Here is a 20522-nt window from a genome sequence, read left to right as displayed (position 1 = left end):
AAAAAAACTATGAGATATCTGAATGTTTCTGCCAATATTGAGAGGAGAGAAGAGACATGTGGCCACTATGTCGGAAATGTGCAGACTAAGTCCATCTAGTGCAAGTATGAATAAAAGGGGCGATAATGAACAACCTTTCCTGAGACCCCAACTAGCTCTAAAGAATGAAGTTGGGTATTCATTGATAATAACTGCAAACTCGATAGAAATGACATGAGCCATGACCCAGTTTATAGCCAGTGCTTGAATACCGATCTTGTGGAGAACCAGTTTGAGGTATCCCCAGTCCAGATAGTCAAATGCTCTTTTAAGATCGATTTTCATAATTGTAGAATCAAGGTGTTTCGACTAGATGGAATATAAACATTCATGTGATGTAGCAACATCATCATGAATTTGCGTGTGCTTTAGAAAGCCATATTGTTGTGGAGAGATGAATTTTGACAGAATTGGCTTTAGGCGGTTTGCAATGGATTTGGATATGATTTGTAGACTATGTTGCAGAGCGATATGGGCTAGAAATCAGAGAAGGTGTGTGGGGTTTTCTTTTTAGGGATAAAAGCGATGTACATAGAGTTTAGGTGAGGGTGGACCCACCCCAGATTTCGGGATTCTTCAACATGGTTTACCAGGTTAGACTTAAACAGATCATAGAAGTGAGAAAAGATTTCCACAGTACAACCATTAGGTCCCAGACTTTTATCACCCTGGAAAGAAAGAATGACTCCATAAATTTAATCGGAAATGACCTGGAAAGAAAGAATGACTCCATAAATTTAATCGGAAATGACTGGCTTGTAGATTTCTCTATTAGCTTCTTCCTCGAACATCAAAAGGTAGCGTGATACCCCATAATAAATCTTCCGGACCTCCCAATGGAGTCTGGGCATGTTGGAGTCACCATTGCCGTTACACCAAAACCCGCAGGTGTTAGCAAACAGAGACATTGCTAGTGTTAAGCACATGCCACAAAACACATGGGGAGCGTTGAATTATCCTTCTACACTGCCATTAATGGGGAGTGTTAGGTTATCCAATTCCCAACAATCTCCCCACCCCAATGCGAGCCAGGTGTGTTTCAAACTGGAGAGCTTTGGCTCTGATACCATTTGTTGGAGTCATGATTGTCGTTACACCAAAACCCGCAAATGTTAGTAAACAGACACATCGCTAATGTTAAGCACATGCCCCGAAACACACAAGGAGTGTTAAATTATCCTTCTACATCGCCATTACCTGGGAATGTTGGATTATCCAATTCCCAATAAGACAAAGGCCGATTTGAAAAATAAGAGAGCAGCATCATTTGTATTAATAGGGAGGAAAATTTTGCAGGTAACCGTGTTCTTTAGAATCTTATTTTCCATAAATTAACGCTGTAGAATTTAGAATATTATAAAGCCAATAGCTTGATTTCCTAAATTCTGTAATAGTCTACTGAGGCCCTGCATGTTCAGGAAACGAGCGCAATTACGTTCAGGGACTTATTGGTAATTTTAGGGTAGTGGGAGTATGCTTTATTCCCCAATTTTAGGAGCTCAATGGAAAACAAGGTTGAACTTTGGGGTTGTGGGAGTATACTATATTCCCCAATTTTAGGAGCTCAATGGAAAACAAGGTTGAGAGGGAGATGCATTTTAAAGGCAATCAATAACCTAAAATTTGTTATCCCTGAAATAGTTTGGAGGAGCATCGACAATGTATGAAAGACCATGCTTTCATATGCAAGTGTGTGGGTGGTTGGCTGATAAAGAAGGAATAAAAGAATGGATGCAACATAAGTGGCAACCAAAAGGGGAAGTGGACCTAAGGCTAGGTAAGAAAGGTTTCTTCATAGTGATTTTCTCTAATTTGGAAGAAAAAATTAGGGTGTTTGAGGGGGGACCCTATTTCCTAAACAACATTGGCTCTTATATGAGGCAATGGGAAGAGTTTTTTAAAACAAAAAGGGAAGAATTTCTGTCTATCCCTATTTGAGTTAGGCTTTGCTCTCAAGTGGTTGATCTCTAGATTTCAAAATTTTTGGAGGGTTTTGGTAATTCCACACGGAACTTTGTAAATGTCTCAAAGGTAACCAAAAGAAGGCACAATATGTCATACACAAGGATATGTGTTAATATGAACTTCTCTCAGCCTCTCCCATAATCATGAAGTTCAGACACAACCTTTGGATTACAAACACGTCAAGTTTATATGTTGAATATGCCATGAGCATGGGCACCTGTTCAAGGATTTCCACTATAAAATAAGGAACAACATGAGGTGGGGCCAGAAGAAGTGACATATGATTTTACCAGAGTAGTGAATAGGCATAGAAACGTTGGAGCATAGATGCAAACAAAAGCCTTTGTAGGACCAGAAAAAACGAAGGAGGGAAATGTGTTCAATGGTCTTAAAGGACATGAAATAAGAGGTATTACGTCCCTAGGATATCACTATGGTAAAAACAACCATAGAAAACCCTAGAGAAAAACTGTTAGGCCCTTATACTACTAGTGTAACCCCTAATTTTTATTAGTACAACCCACTTATTATATTGATGTACCCATGTAGTGCCCATATTGTTACTATTGTGCCCCATAGAAGCCCACTATTGTTATTATTGTGCTCTTACATTATTATTGTTATGTCGGCTCTGATTATGTTATGACCCCTTAGACTCGTATACATAGAAAGGAGGTCTTTTCATTTGTATCATCAAGGAACCATTCATTTGTGTAATTTAAAGGAGGTTGCCCCTTTGAAGAGGCTGAATTCTAAAGCGTTCATCTATCTTTTCTATCTTTTTGTGAGTTGGTTTCATAACATTTGGTATCAGAGCTTTGGATTCTAGGGTTTTGCTGCTCCAAATAGATCATCGTGGAATTTTCGCCATAAATTTTTTTCTACGACGTTTCAGAAGCTAAAAAAAAAACCATTTGAGAAGACATCGCGCTAAACCTCGGGTCCAAATTTTAGATCTTTTCGCACTATATTTGCGGAGATATGATATGAGGAATTTGGTCTTTCTGTAGACTCCTGAATTACATTCCAAATAGGTGACCTGGGGAAAATCATCATAACTTTCTCTCTGAACATCGGATTGAAACTTTGTAAGAAGGTACAGAAAGAGGAAGGACTGTAGTTTCTTGTATATTATTTTCAGTGCCAAAGGTCGAAACAGTGACACGTGGCACTTCATAAAAGTTTGCTCTTCTGGAAAGGTCTATAATCAGGTCATCTTGGGAGATTGTGCATAACTCTTTCTTGGAGAATCCAATTTGGATCAGACTGGTGGCATTGGAAAGAGGACACAGAGGGCTACTATAGGTCGCAATTTCAGAACTTAAAGATCTGAAAGTACAGAGTTACAGTCGTTTCAAGATTGAGCTCCTAAAATAAAGAAAAAGCAAGATGAGGAAGTTTGAAGGCAAGGATCTGGTAAATTGGATACTTCAGATGGATCAATATTTTGATCTACATGTGTATCAATGTTACAAAAGGTATGTATTGCATCTTCATATTTAGAACTGGATCAATTTTTATGGTATGAAGGGCTTTGTTCTCATAAACAACCTGTTACAATTTTCACGGAGGAAATTGTAGCACATTATGAGGATACAAAGAGCAACACTTTCTTTAGAGCAACACCACAACAATTGGAAATAGTAAAAGGGCTTTGTGACATAGAGGAAAGCAAAATTATGGAACCTAGGAAGCATACCCCTCACAACTATAAATATGGAAGTGTTGTTTCTCCTAGCCTTCCAAAACCTACAAGGGTTACACCACAACAATTGGAACAAAAAAGAGAAAAAGGGCTTTGTTACAATTGTGATAGCAAATGCACTAAAGGTCATAAGTGTGCTGAGAAGAAATTATTTTACATAGAATATGAAGAGGAAGAAAAGGATCAATATACACCTTGACCCCACCCTAGAGAAAGAAGAAATGAATCAGACCATATCTTGTAAAGAATTGGCAATAATTACCACTCCTCAAACTCTCAAGATAGAAGGACATATCAAGAAGAAAAATGTGCAAGAAGTGAAAGATCACATTGAGAAAGAAGAAATAAATCCAACCATATCTTGTAATTCATTGGTCGAAATTACCACTCCTCAAACTATCAAGATAGAAGGACATATCAAGAATAAAAATGTTCAAGAAGTGAAAGATCACATCGAGCATCAAGAAATGAATCCAACCATATCTTGTAAAGGATTGGAAGAAATTGGCACTCCTCAAACTCTAGAGATAGAAGGACATATCAAGAAGAAAAAGGTTCAAGCAGTGAAAGATCACATCGAGCATCAACAACAAGTTCTCCAACTTTTAAAGGATAACGCCACTTCGGTGCAAAATCAAATGAAACAACAGGTAGATCAACATTGTAGTGAAAAATGTTTTGATGTAGGTGATTGGGTATTTTTTACTGCTACATCTCAAGCAAGCTATTTATGAGAAGGAAATGTTGGCAATACTACATGCACTTAAAAAATGGCGACCTTACCGAATGGGAAGACTCTTCAAGGATGAGGATGTGGAAGCATTGTTTTGTACTATTTCTATTATCCAACCAGATTGGATAAACGAAGCAAGGGATGAATGGAAGAAGGACAAAGAAGTATGGCCACTTATTCAGAAGTTGCAAAATAGTCCAATTCAAACAATATTGCCAGAAATTGAAGAGGAAGGAAAAATCATATTGGAACCTAGAGCAGTCACAGAAACAAGAACCCGACAGCTACGAAATTGATCAATTTCAGAATATCTCATCAAGTGGAAGAACTTACCCGCTGAAGATTCCACATGGGAGGACAAGAATTTTATACAGAAGCAGCAAGAACTACTCAAGCGCTGAGGACAACGCTTTTTGAAGGAGAGGGGCATGTTAGGCCCCTCTACTACTAGTGTAACCCGTTATTGCTATTAGTACAACCCACTTATTATATTGATGTACCCATGTAGTGCCCATATTGTTACTATTGTGCCCCATAGAAGCCCACTATTGTTAATATTGTGCCCTTACATTATTATTGTTATGTCAGCTCTGATTATGTTATGATCCCTTAGACTCCTATATATATAAAGGAGGTCTTTTCATTTGTATCATCAAGGAATCATTCATTTGTGTAATGTAAAGGAGGTTGCCCCCTCGAAGAGGCTGAATTCTAAGGCGTTGATCTATCTTTTCTATCTTTTTGTGAGCTGGTTTCATAACAAAAATTAACTCGAAAATGGTAGATTTTAGAAGAGGTGACATAGGTAGATGGATTTCTTGGATTGCCATTGATTAGTGAGTTCCTAGCCTTAATGGATGAAAACCATAAAACTCTAAGAGGGGAGGGTAAATATTTGGTAAGTCTCATCAATAGATGGGCATAGCACACCTTGTAAGAACTTATTCCTGAGTAGAAGGAGATCTACACACATGTTTATCTGCATTTGAAAAGTCAAGGAGACTCGTGTGAGGTAGGTGGTAGTGGTATAGGCGATTTGCAAAGTTTGAAAGATAAGTGGAAAGAGTCAATGTTCAAGGAAGGAAAAGGAAAGGGAGGAGAATGATGAGATAAACAATAGAAGCCATCAAAGAAAAACTAATTAACTCACGTAAAGTTGTGGCCCTCTCAGTGATCTACCATGCCTCTCAACAACCATCTCAATGAATGTCATCACATGGAACATTAAAGGAAATAATAGCAAGGGTGAGAAGAGATACTTGAGAGAAAGAAAAAATAACAAGAAACAAACTTGTAATTTTGAAGGAAAATATTGTAAGAAAAGAAGGTCTCAATGGAAAAAGTATAGGAGATAAGAGGTAAGTGTTGGAAGGGGTGCTAAGTAATGACCATGGATGATAGGGGAAGCACAAGGGACTAGCGGTCTTTTGAAACGTTCTACTCATGTGTGTGTGTCCATATATATATATATATATATATATATATATAGCTTGTGTTTGGGAAAACTAATCACAGTGGCTTTACCTTGTGAATATGGCTATCAATTTATATTTAGAAACAAAAAAAATTTCCTAAATATATTTTTCGAGGCTTTCTATCAACGAATAATAAATTAGATTTTAAGCTTCTGTGGTAGTTTTTTGCAGTGGCATGGTCCGGATTATCCACAGTTTCGTGTTCATTCTGTCGACGTTTCAAACCCCAAAGTGGGTCCATCATTAGGACAATTAGATAGAAATCAGAAAATATCCCATACACAATAAAAGTTCCCTACAAATTTTTCAAGATGCAGAATACATATAAAATCAATTATTTTTATCAAATTCAAACCCCCTAAAATCCAAATAATCGAACTAAAAACAACTGTCCGTATAAAAAATAGAGATCATAAGTTCATACATAACTTTTCTGTGTCCAAAGATTATATTTTCTATCACTGATGACATAATCATACGCCTGTATACCATTGTAACGTACGGATATGTTAAAAAATGATTCACGCGTCACCCACATTTATTGGCTTTTTTAATTAATATGATTAAAAAAATAAAAGAATTGAGACTTACTTTTTGAAATAAAATTCCATTGTTAGTTCATTAGTGAACTGTCCGTATAGAAAATAGAGATTATAAGTTCATACATAACTTTTGAGTGTCCAAAGGTTATATTTTCTATCACTAATGACATAATAGAATATGAATGAATTAGATTTCATTCATATTCTATCTAATTGTCCTGATGATGGACCCACTTTGGAGTTTGAAACGTCGACAGAATGAACACGAAACTGTGGATAATCCAGATCATGCCACTACGAATAATAAATTTTTAAAATTTATTTGTTTAAGAAATTAAAATATGTTTGTAAATTTTAAATTTTAGAGTTTTAGTGGTTTAAATATTTATAATATCAAAGAAAATTTCAGATTTATCAATTACATTTGATTAATTTAATAATTTAAATAGTTTTTAAAGTAAGATTTAAATTTTGCTAATTACTTTTTAAACTATGTTAATTTTGAAATTTAAATTAAATGTTAAAAAACACTTATAATATAATATTCAAATTATCTTTTTTTATACTTTAGTGTTTTTATATACAACATTAATGGTATAAGGGTTTCTCGAAATTTTAATTTTATATTATTTATAATAAAAATTATCCTATATATTAATAATATAAAATAAATTGATATTTCTTTATTATTTATTTGTAAATAATTATGTTTTTACTAATATATTTATCATTTGTAAAACTAACTTATCATTTAAGAAAATATAATTGGCCCCAAATGTTTAAACGTTCATGCGGCATTACATAGAATCCCACACATTTAAGGATTAGCATGGTGGAAAGAAGAGATCAATTGAGATATAGCTCGGTTGGGCTATTTTTTTGAAAACTCCGCCAAAAGAAAAAGGCTTCCCAATCAAGGCTACATAGGAATTTGACCAAGGTTTTTTTTATGTAGCTTGATTGATCAATATTTGAATGATCAAATTTCTCGATCAAGGGTTAAAATATTCAATCAAGATTTTTTTTTTGCTTTGCCCCTGCATGCTTGCCAAAAAGTGTAGCCCATCTCCCTGGGTTTTCCCACCTGCTAGAGCTGGAATTCTAGTATTGGATGGCATGTTCCAGGAATTTGTCAGGTAGGTTTAGAGATCTTACATCTAAGGAAAATGTTAGCCTCATGAAAATATATGGCCCTCATATTTCAAGAGAAAAGGGGACCTTCCTGGATAGCTTTAAATCTCACAAGATGCTTATTGTGGTTTCTCTATGTATTTTTTTGGCAATATTTCAAGCCAAGGTCATTAGAAGAAGAAAAAGGAGGTATGCGAACACTGGATCCTAAATCTAGCTCTTTTCAAGAGATGATTCAAGTTTATGGGCTAGTAGACATTGAAACACCAAACCACTAGCATACATTAGTACAAAATAAGAGATTAGTGACTACACACCAAAAGATTAGTCACCGGAATTATTTCAAGTGAATTACTACTAAATTTTAGCAATTTTAAGTGACCAACTAAAAATGACTAATTTAGTCTAGGGATAAAATATACAACTAGATAATAAGCAACCCAACTAAAAGCGACTTACTTAAATGAGTAATTTAGTCAGGGACTAAAATATATGACTTCATAATAAGTGAAAAAATTAAAAATGATTAATGTGAATGACTATTATAACTAATGTTATGATATTATTAACATCCATTTAAACCATTATAACTAACATCATTCATATGAATAATAAACAAACATAGATCACCCAAATATAGTACAAATAGAATCACATAGGCATAATAGTAATTCATTATAATAATAACATTCATGGTACTACATAACTCTAAAGTAGAGTGAACATAAAAAAAATGATAACAAATGCAATACCTATTACAACTTCTACCTTATATTGAATCTATTTAGATACCTTACAAACCTCTCATATATACGAAACTAGAGTGACTTCAAAAGACTCAAAATTATAATAGAGAATCTACTAACTATAAGCCACTGAACACACAAATAGAGTATAAAAGAGTCTATTTCTTTAGATGAATACACAAATTATCCAAAAAACTAAGTGAAAATAATATATAAGATGAATCCTTAACCTTATATACTAAACCTTCTATGTTGACAAGTAAATAGAGTATAAAAGAGTATATTTCTTTAGATAAATATACAAATTATCCAAAAAAAAAACTAAGTGCAAAGAATATATGAGATGAATTCTTGATATTATGTAAGTGCAAAGAATATATGAGATGAATTCTTGATATTATGTACTCAACCTTCTATGGTTAATATATTCAACCTTATACATGTTTACTTCTTCTACAAATTCATATTTTTTCAAATTTTGTTAAGCTTTTCTCTATACTAAAACATAATTAAAAATAATCCACAAAAATTCATCAACCATGTCTTCAAACTCTCCCAAAAGTTAGATTCTATGCTTCATATATTTCTTGCTCTTTATGACTAATATTTAAGCCGCCTTGAAAAAAAAAACATTTGCATTTACTATCAAAATATCAAAAAATTTCGTATGTCAAAATTTTTTATTTTGCTTGTGTTGCAGGGTTTGTCTAGGGAAAGAGGAGGAAGGGTGCGAACATGTTTTCACATGTCTAATCTATACATTTGGTTGAATTCAAGAAATTTTATGCTCCGTGCTTCCAATCATGGTGATTTCATTCCACAAAATAATCTGCATGAGATTCCCCGCACTCTTGGGTGATGGTGAGTCCACAATCCCTCCATATCTCTTCGTAACTTCAAAATAATTCTATACAAACAAAACAAGGCACGCAAGCATTTGTATGTTTTGGATTCATGGAGGAAGATTGAAGCTGAATGAATGGGTGAGAATGGTTGCACTAATGAATATGACATGTGCTTTTTCAATTCCAAAATCAACGAAGGAAATAAGTAGAAAAGACAGAAATAATGTATTGATTTCAACATTAAAATCAAGTATCATAAGACCATATGAAGTATAGGTCATGAGCTAGATGTTGTGGGATAGATGGAATTTGATGACCATTCATCCCTAAAAATTCCAGACACTCAAAAAGGGTCGCGAAGTGGCCTGGACTTGAGGCTTACAAGGATCCCAAAGTAAATAAATTAGATGCTAAGGAAATGGACAAGGACTCAGACCAAAAGGATTGAAGCTTTGTGCTAAATGAGAAGCTTCTAGAGGCTACTAAACGCACTCAAGAGGTAGCTAACTGAATTATATTTTTATTGTTTGATTAATAATAGGAATTACTGCAAGAAACATGCCCCATGATTGACTTCTGTTGGCTTAGGTACCAAGTCTAAATGGTAAATTTTGGTAAAGATTTGATTTCTAATGTGAATTAGATGATAGGAGTAATATTTATTTTCTAATGTGATTTAGAACATTAGTAGTACTCGGTAACCATGCTTGTTAATAGTACAAGGGTTCAAAAAAAGTTATAAATAACTAATTATTAAGTATTGTAATTATTAATAAATATTATTTTGACTAAGAAAGCCATCGATTTTCATTATGCACTCTTGCGAGTGATCTAGGTGTTTTTATCATGAATAATCATGTGAGGCCTCAAAAGAATTTATGTTATAAGCATAAAGAAAATTTAGTAACAGATGGTAAACACATCAACATTGTAGACCTTTTTACTTGGCCAAAATAGATGATATCATAGATAACCAATCCAAAAACGAAAAATATCATAATGGGAAGATCATCGATTATTCCGAACAATTTCAACAAGCACACACTTTTGCAGGGATGTTGCACTCACATAAAAAATTATTAGTAAGAAAAAATATCCTCAAACATCACTCATGCAAATGATTTTAACTACAAAATTTCCACAACAAAATTATTGAGTCAAATGAAGTTTAAGTCCAAATAATTGTAGCAATTAAAGAAAGAATGTATTTTTTGGACACAGTTTATATTCTCTTCATGAATGATGTATCTTGCATCTATATTGATGACTTACTTCTATTCTCCACGCATTTCTTAATATGGCATAGACCAAAAACATGTTCCCTTTGAACACATCATCGTATGATAAATCTACTAACCATTTATCAAAGTAAATTTAGTTCAAAGGGATCTAGTTCTTTCTAAATATCTTATCAAATGTTTCATAGGCTAGCTTACTTCCATCAACCCTCAATAATGAAACAATATGAGCATTCTGAATCATGTAAATATGATATTTATTTCAACAAGTGACTCTTAATTCTCCCATGAATTCAAAATTACAGAAATCAATCCTCGAAACAAGAAATCTCATTTTCTGAAGCCTTAACAAAATACGTTTTACCTCCTTGAAAAAATATTATCATCTTTTTTGTGTTTTCCAATATGCCCCTGTTTTAAATTTAAACAGTTGATAAAAAATTATTTCTATAATGTTTGGTCTATCAAAAACCCATATAGAACAAGTCACTAGTTTAGAAAAGTATAATAAGTTGCATCTAACATGATTTTATATCTGGATTGGAATATATTTAATCAATTTTTCAAATGTTGAATTTATTTTCCACTTTTTTTTGGCCCAGAGCTCTTATGAACATATGTCATAACCCTGATCTTTTCCTTTTGAAGACCTCACTTCCAAGATAAGAAAAAATCCCTAGTCCGGTCTTTGATAAAAGTGTATTGTGTCTCATTTTATTCCAGAAGAAATAATTATAAACATGATTTTATCTTTAAAATAATCAAAAGTATCCAATTTTATAGTCTAGAAAATGTCACTAATGAAATCAATTGACCTCTCAAAACTAAAAACCAAGCAAATTTATCTCTAGTGTAGAAGGTGTTTCATTTCATTCATCTAAAATCATGCACTCATACTCCATTTCCCCATGGGAACCTGTGTTTCATTGTCTAACATTGTCCTAGTCACTTCATAGTATCATATTTCTTTCTATAAATGGATCTCTTTCACATTTAACCTACCAAAATAAAAGTCTCAACTTGTATAATTTTTAATGTAAATAAAACCTACATTCAACCCCTCCAGATATTTGAAAATCGCTAGCATTTGGCCTTCATTTTTCACATAGATGCAACATTGAAAGCATCTTTGAGGACATGAACCACCTTTCTAGAAGAAACAATTAGTTTTTAGAAGCACATAGACATGGGCTGCATATTTGATCACCAGCATATACCAACATATTCATAGTTGTACTAATGCAAGTACACCAACATGCTTTCTGCCATAATGTTGAGTCCCTCCCCATTGGGGCCTAGGGGGTTGGGTTCATATGATGGACTTTTTGGCTTCTTTGGACTAGGACTTTTGTAGTTCTCCTATTCTCTTAATGATGTAACTATATTTAATTCTATAGTACTTAATTGTTTTTCCAGATAATTAACTAACATTTAAAAATAATCATGGGCATGCCTATTTCTTGGTGGTTGCCAACAACAACTTTTTGATGTAAAATAATAGGGATTTATTGAAACAATACCTCAACAAACTACAAAAAATAAGAAATGTGTCACAACAATAGTGCATCAGGCTATAGTCTAACCATGATTTGAAGCACTTGTCACGAAAATGGCATAGGGTCTAACCCAATGAGCATGATTAAAAAAAAAAGTAAAAACATGTAAAAGAGAAAAGTGTGTGAAATGTGTTGAGAGATAACCTGTAAAACACCTTTATTTTAATCATTCATATAAAAATAGGTAGCTCAATGATAGTTAGAAAAATTGGCCTGGCACATGGAACATGACCTAAGATAGAGGATTCTCATGTGTGTCTTTCTTTGCATTTTATCCGTTTTGAGAGAACATAACTTCATAAAGTATTTAGGATATAATGAATAGACACAAAGAAAATTATAATGTCAGAATTAACCACATTTAATACTAATTTCCACTTATGAATCACATGCATGCAGCCTATGTACTAATCAAATTATAGAGCCCCAATGAATATTTTTAGTTATTATTTATAGCAACTCTCCTTTCAAAAAGCTTTATACCTAGCACATCAATAGAGAAAATAGGGTTGTCCATACACATAGAGGCAAATCCAATGAAATTTTGAAATTGGTATTGAATAGAATATCCTACATAGTTTTCTATTTGTTTTTGTGATACCCTACATCACTGACAACAAGAACACCTTTTTCCATGTTGGTTGTGCCAAGAATGATGTCTACTCTTCTATTAGCAGAAGCTGATGATTGTAGGAGATTTTGAGGAGCCAATTGAAGCATGCCAACAATTTCATTTAATGGTAAGTTTCAATGGTGAAACCATAGAGACCATGGTTCAAATCCCATTGAATATATGATTCGTTATGATCTCGTCTCATGCTAAATCATAAGTTTTCTGTATATATATCTTGTGGGATATTAGATATACTCTTGGTGTTATAGTGTTAGTCATGAGGTTTGATCCCAGGCCTCGCCCAAATTAGTCCACGGAGTTATTGGTTCACCATTGCTAAGAAACAATTATGTGCAGATCTAGGTTGGGTTGACCCCTTAGAAGTACCTTTTGCGTCACAGTTCAACTTTCTTTGTGGATTGAGATGAAATTGTTATTAATTTGGCTAGCGTTTCAAGTCCCTGAGTTGTGTGCATCTATGGATTCCAAATTGAATTAAACAATATTCATTAAGAAATATAGTGTCTTATTAAAGACTTATACCAAGGATTCAAAGGAGAATAATTTTCTATTTCATACATCATTTGAAACCATTCGCTATGTAGTTATGAAATAAAATGGGGATTTTGGTTGTATTGAAAGATCTAAAATTTTCGCTGAAAGGATTATTGCATTTGGTTGCACATAGTGTGTTTCTTGTATTGGCAGTTGTTGTTCAATTTCCTGGTTGAAGAGAAGGAGTTAGAGGCTATGGCTAACATTTTCAAATGAGCTCAAGTGACTTTAATGCTCGCTTTTTTTGCAGCTTTATTACTCATAAGCTTAGCGAGGAAAGAGTGAATGAGATGGTTTTGATAATCCTTGATATTTAAAGACATTTGTGTGCCATGCTCTCTCTTGTGATCCTTGTGGGATGAATGCTAGTCTCATGATTCAATGTATTAACTTTGTAGTCAATCAACTGTTAATTGCTTGGGCATATAGTAAAGTGTACAATGTACAAAATCCATTTGACTCAACCAAGTTGATTTCTTTTTAGGGAAGTCTAATTTATTTAAGGGAGGTGTTGTAGAGTACTACAAGGTCTCTTTGATGTGTAGTTTTGGTAACATTAAGAAAAATCATTTAGAAAATGGATGAGGACTTCTGGAGATTTATATCAATTAATGAGATCACATTATTTATTGAGGGTGAGGATGCCACCTTGTTATTGTATGTTATAAATATAAATATACAATGTTTATATTTATTGCATTGTACCAATAAAATTTATTGAGAATGAATGTTTGATATCATTTTGAGGTTCCATTGAATGATTCACTTTTCATATTGTGTTATTGACCACAATATTCTATCAATCTATCTTGATGATAAACAATATACATGCATTTAACATCTGATATCTTATGATTTTGCTGAAATGGGGGATTCTGTGAAGAAATAAGAGTTTTTGATTGGGAGGGAAAGTAAAGGATTCTCTTCAAGATATTATAGAGATGAATGAATTTACAAGAGAGGAGAAGAATTAGAGAAAATAGAGAGAATTTTTCAGAGGGTTTTGCACTCTAGAACTAGTTAAAAACCACCATCCTAGCATGCTGAAGCTAAAATAGATACCCAGTTTTCATTTGCACTCTCATTGTCATATATAGGATTTTCACTCATCTCCCCTTAAGGAAAAACCACAAATGACTACTTGAAAGCCATCATATAGTGTGGGAGGGGATTTGATGTGCAGATATACAACTGCAAAATTCCAAGCAATTTCATGTTCTAGCATCTCCAATAGTTGGTTGTGGTTTAGGTCCCATATGTTTAATACTATATGAAGTCAATGGAAATCACAGTTTGAATTTCAACTCTACATTACAGGATATTGCTCTAGGTATCTTTCTTGATTCGTTCTTTTCCATGGTTTTTTTACCCTAGTAATTATTTAAAATTGAAATTTATTTCTCTAATATCAGGCTTGGATTTATGCTTCCTTCCATGTGGCTAGTCAAGGGTTTGATTTTGTGTAGAGTTGGGGTTGCCTAGCTATTTCATGGATCAATCGATTTGGTGCATTTACACTTTTGGGTAATGAGAAGCATAAGAGAAGAATTGAGAGTAAACTGTGAAGAAACAAGAGTTGTAGATTGGGAGGGGAAGTAAAGGATTATCTTGATTATACTGTAGAGATGAATGCATTTACAAGAGACGAGGAGAATGGGAGAAAACAGAGAGAATTGTTCAAAGCATTTGGAACTCCATAATTAGCTAAAACCACCATCCTAGTATGGTGAATCCCATGAAAAATATACACTAGAAGCTAATATAGATACCCAGTTTGAATTTACGCTCTCACTATCAAATCTAGGATTGATGGCTCCCCTCCCCTCAAGGAAAAACCATAAAAGACTACTTCAAATCCATTAGATAATCCAGGAGTGTAGATATACAATTGTAAAAATACAAGAAATTTCATGTTCTAGGATCTACAACAGTTGGTGGGGGTTTAGGACACCTATGTTTAGTACTATACAAAGCCAATGCTAAATCTTTCCATTGCATGATCTTGTTCTAAGTATCATTTTTGGTTCCTTCTTTTCCCTACTTTTTTGTTTTACTCTAGGTATTGTTTATAATTGAAATTCCTTTCCTTGATCTGAGGTTGGGATTTATGTTGCCTTCCATGTGGCTATTCAAGGGTTTGACTCTGTGATAGAATTGGGTTGCCTAGAATCTAGATATTTCACGGGTCAGGAAATTGGGTGAATTTGTACTTTTGGGTAATGATAAACACATGATAATAATTCATAGCGAAATCTTTTTGACATGTACCATTACTGGTTTAGAAATTTATCATTTTTTTTTTTGGTGATCTACTGGTTTTATTCTCATAATGCCTTGTTTGGAGTTTCTAGGATTGAGATGAAGTAGGATTCCCATCAACGTGATTCATTGATTCAAATATCATCAATGTAGTTTCTTTTCTATTGGTTCATTAAGATAATTTGTTATTGTTCTCGCTCATATAATTCCTTCTCTATTGTCTCATTTGGAAAATATCTTATATTTAGTATACATTTTATGATATGTTAAAGTCATTTATTTTCTCAGTGAGACTGGAGATTCTTTAGATATTTGACGAAGGTTCCATATTTTACGTTAAATGAGTAAAATACATGCATATCATTTGTATTGTTATTTAGTATGGATTGCAAGCATCAATGGTTTGTAACATTGATCATTGACTCCACTAGACATGAAAGAGCTAATTGATGATGAGAAAGAACTTCAATGTATTTTATTTTGTAGCATTAATCTATCTAGTTATGTCTATAATAAAAACTTTATTTTAATCATTGCTTCATCAATCTAACATATTTCACTCTTTTAGAAGTATTTGAAAATTTTGAGAAAATATGCTTGGTTATCCTTGAGCCATAATTTTCATCTTCACTTATGAGAAGAATAAAAAATGAAGGCATAGACTGTGTGATTTTACGTCAAATTATTACATTCTATGATTGCAAGGCTTTGGTTGACCTTGACATTTCAATGATGTTGAACATCATGTATATTTATGGTTTAGATCTTACTACTCTCCAATTTTTCTTAAGACTAAATGATGGGATCAAAATATTATAACTTGGTATCTCTTACTGATCATTTTGCCTCAATCATCCAAGTGGGTTTCAAATATTTATGTCAGTGTAGTGTAATTTTGTTGTTATGGCACATCTCCTAGTCATTATAATCCAACTTTACCACTTCCATATATTATTTTAGTTATCTATAGTTGATTACCATCTTATATGGATGGTAGACATTTCATATTATTTATTTTTATTTAGTCCTACACTTAAACCTCCCATACAAATTACTTTATAAATACTAATCTTACTTATGTTAAAATTCAACAATTCTTTTCATTTTGAAGGCTTGAAGGAATGTTATAAGTGATTTCATTGCAATTTTTAGGCTGGGAAAATACTTGATCCTATTTCAAGAAGAAGAAGTATGTCAAGATTTTCCAAGACACTTGCATTCGAGTAGATTCTATTAATTTTTTATTTTTTGATTGTAAGTTAGCTACTTATTAAATATATACAGGATAAAATAGGAGCATGTCAGACTATAGTCAATCCCAAAAGGATACTGCACTAAATATATCAAAATATATATGCAAAGGTCTTGGGTTATTTCCCTCCCATTATGGGGGGAATTAGTTTTGGACTCTAAATTGGAAATCAAAAGAATATATCTAGACATATTAGACAAAGACCCCTAGGGGGTTTGATTCAAAATACAAATTAAAACTAGAAATGCAATCTCATTTGGGCCCGAGTTATATTTTGGAGTTTTTGCTTGAACAACTTCTTCCACTTCCTCCTCAACTTCCATCCTTGTTCCTTGTTCTACTTCCTTTGTCTCTACCCCTTCAATAGTTTCTTGAGTGAACCCAATGTTAGCCTTGGAACCCTATATCCCGAGATTGTGTTAATGAGGCTTTCGTATGTGTTGTACAATTGGTTTGATCTTCTTAAATCCTCATTATCTTGATTCGTTTTTTCCTCCATTGCATAATACTGATCAAATTTGCAAGGTTGTTGAGGTACTTCCAACCTTGTCCTATTTGGTACACACAAAATTAGGGTCCATTATTCCATCATCCCAGTCCCCACTCTTAAGCCTAACGACCCCCTTAATGGCTATGACATTATTCCCTTTGAATACCTCACCCAACCAATAAACATTAATACCTTGAGTTATATTTACTCATGAAGTGGATGAGTTAATTCTTGTTTTTTCCTATTGGTTGTCTATCTAAAATTTGCAGACATAGGAACCAACATCATTAATTTTAAGATAGGTTTGGAAGGCCTTCTATGTCATTGACCTTATAAAGTTATTTGAGAAGTTGACCAAGAATGTATTTATCAACAACATACCCTTCATTGAGCATATGTGTCATCAATTCCTCATCCTCTACAGTTTTCCCTATCCTCAGATACCCATAAATTATAGTTTTAAAAGTAAATAAATCATGGCGACATCCTTCTATGACCATTTCATTTTATATATCATGTGCTCGATCCAATAATTTTTCCTTGGAGAAAGCAACAATCAATGTTGTACATGTCACCACATTAGGATAATGTCCCTTCAGCCTCATCTCCTTCAAAAATTCAATAGAAGATTCAAAATGTTCATCCTTACACAAATCCAACTATTTGATTGAAGGTTACCAAGCCAAGATTTAAACCTTTCTCCATAGTGATTTTGATTTCATTTAATGCATCCAAATTCTATTGTATTCGGTGACAAATTAGCAACACTTAAATGTTAAGTGCAAGATATTGCGATTTAGCTAGAGTCAGGTGGGATGAGGTAGGGTAAATATAGGATTCTATGTTTGACTATAATGCATAGAAGAATCAAATACTAAATCATTTTCACAAACTGAAAACAAAGAAAATAATCATGACTGAGGAAAGTAATAAGAGCTGCAACAACAAGCATGTATCCTTCATTGGAGGCTTCCCACCAAAATCCCAGTAGAGGTGGTGATAATAAGGTACTCACTATGACACCCATATCATTGTATTTTATGTGTTTCTAAATTCTCCTTTCAAGTTTTGGATATTATGAGTCCTAGTTGTGGAAAAAAATTTGGGTAAGGGGTTGACATGGAGATAACAATGGTTATGTTCATGTTTAGGTATTTTCATTTTATCAATAAGTAGTATGCTCTTGTGGGATAGTATCAATACTGATTGAGTTGGGTTACAAGTCATGTTTCCTCTTGAGTGGACACAATGTTGTTAGGATAGGTGATTAGTCAAGTAATGAGAAAATTTTGGTGTTTGGGCCTACTAAGGTTCATGCTAGTGATTCTCCAACTGATATGCCCTATTTCCTACTAGGATTTTTAGTAAAATGATATATATTGTCTCAACACTACTCAAAGTGAATTGTTTGACCCTTAATATAACCTCTATACATAGAACTTTGAGAACAATACCAAGGGGTTTATCTCCAATTTTCTCGTAATTAATTGTTGTCACATCGATGGTAACAAAGTGCTATCAATTTCGCTTCAAGAGACGAGGATTAAAAGTGAGTTCCCATATGGAGTAAAGTACTGTGGGGGTATGATGAGCTTAAATATATCTCAAAATAGTCTTATGACGACCATTCCCAAGGATATTTTCGAATAGCTTCCTTATTTGGTAACCATTCATCTCTCCCATAACCATTTTGAAGTGCCTATTCCTATAGAGATTAGTAATTTCACATATCTAAATGTTCTCCAACTAAATGGAAGTAAACTTAGAGGGGAAATCCCCTGGTAATGTCATCACTTGATCGAAAAAGGAATTAAATGTAGAAAAAAAATGAGCACCTCTAATTTTTAGGGTAACCCTGGGCTATGTGGCCCTCCCATTAAAAATCAAGGTGGCTAGAATGGAAAGTCTAATATAGGTGTTGTCATTGGGGTATATTTATCAAGCATATTGATCGTGTCATTTCTTGAATTTTTATTTTGGTGGTGGTGTATCAAAATAACCCCAAACAAAATGGCTGAAATGAAGGACGAGAACAAGTGGGAAAAACAGATTAGGGATTCGAAGTCTATCGAAGTGTCTATGCTTGAGAATCCCATTAAAAAAATTAATATTTATGGTCTAATGACTACCACAAATTATTTCAGCCCAGAAAACATCATAGGGTCAGGTATGATAGGCACTGCTTTTAGAGAGACACTAGCTGACATATATGTAATAGTGATAAAAAGGCTTCAAGACACCACCCAATCTGAAAAAGTAGTTTAAGGCTGCAATGAATATGTTCACCCATTTTAGGGACCATAATCTTGTTCCTCTTCTGGGTTACTGTATATCTAGACAAGATAAAATTTAAGTGTATGAACACACAAATAATGGAAGCTCGTGGGTCATCTTGCATAACAAAGAGAATCTAGAGAATAATTTGGATTAGACTGCAAGGCTTAAAATTGGAATTAGCGAAGCTATAGGAATGGAATGGCTTCATCAAAATTACAACCCTTGTGTGGTACACGGTAATATAAGTTCAAACAATATTCTTCTTTATGAAGAATATGAGCTTAGAATAACAAATTTTGGATTCGCAAGGTTGATGAATCCAATAGATACTCATCTTAGCACCTTGGCAGTTGCTTCAAAAGGAAATGTGTATAACCTTGGAGTGGTTATTTTAGAATTAGTTACAGGACAATAGCCTATCAATGTTGAAAATGGAGAGAAAAGCTTCAAGGGTAATTTAGTAGATTGGCTTACTCAAGTTTCAAACAATCCCTGCATCGAGGAAGCTATTGATAAATCTTTGATAGGAAGAGGAAAAGATTATGATCTTCTACAACTTATGAGAGTCACATGTGCATGTGTGTGTGTGTGTGTTATCTAAGCCCAAGGAAAGGCCTTCAATGTACGAGGTATATCATTTGCTAAGAGCAATTGGTGAGAAGTACATCTTCTCAAATGAGAATGATAAGATTCCATTGGCATTAGGAAAGATATAATAATGACTATTTAAATGAGATTATAGTGGCTAAAGAATAAATATCATATATAATCAAGGTCATTCCTTGGGGAAGTCTCTACTAGAAACAAGCAATGTATGAATTTCTATGTGGCATTCAAACATTCTGTAGGTAGCCATTTATGATAACTTTGTTCTAGTAAATTGTATCTTTAGATTATAAACATCTTGTACTAGATTTAGTGTTTTTAGGATAATATTTTGTATCATCAATTCAATATTTAATCACTCTTATCCTATTGAGGGTTGCACCTCTTATCACAAATGTATTTTACCACTTAGTATGGCCCATCTGTAGAAATCTTATGATTTTAGATTTTATTAAAGTTACTTATGGAATTTGTTGAACATGGATCCATATTAAC

At 33.5% G+C, this 20522-nt stretch overlaps 1 pseudogene; it reads left to right on the top strand.

Moving 5' to 3' along the window:
• The first annotated feature begins 18422 nt into the window (after positions 1 to 18422).
• Positions 18423 to 20177, top strand: LOC149215240 (probably inactive leucine-rich repeat receptor-like protein kinase At5g48380; annotated as a pseudogene).
• Positions 20178 to 20522: the final 345 nt, after the last annotated feature.

Source organism: Pinus tabuliformis, chromosome 1_1 (assembly GCF_031772625.1).
Source record: "Pinus tabuliformis cultivar Carrire ecotype Pingquan chromosome 1_1, CPIR1, whole genome shotgun sequence".
Lineage (NCBI taxonomy): Eukaryota > Viridiplantae > Streptophyta > Pinopsida > Pinales > Pinaceae > Pinus > Pinus tabuliformis.
This window is presented reverse-complemented; position numbering and strand designations above follow the sequence as displayed.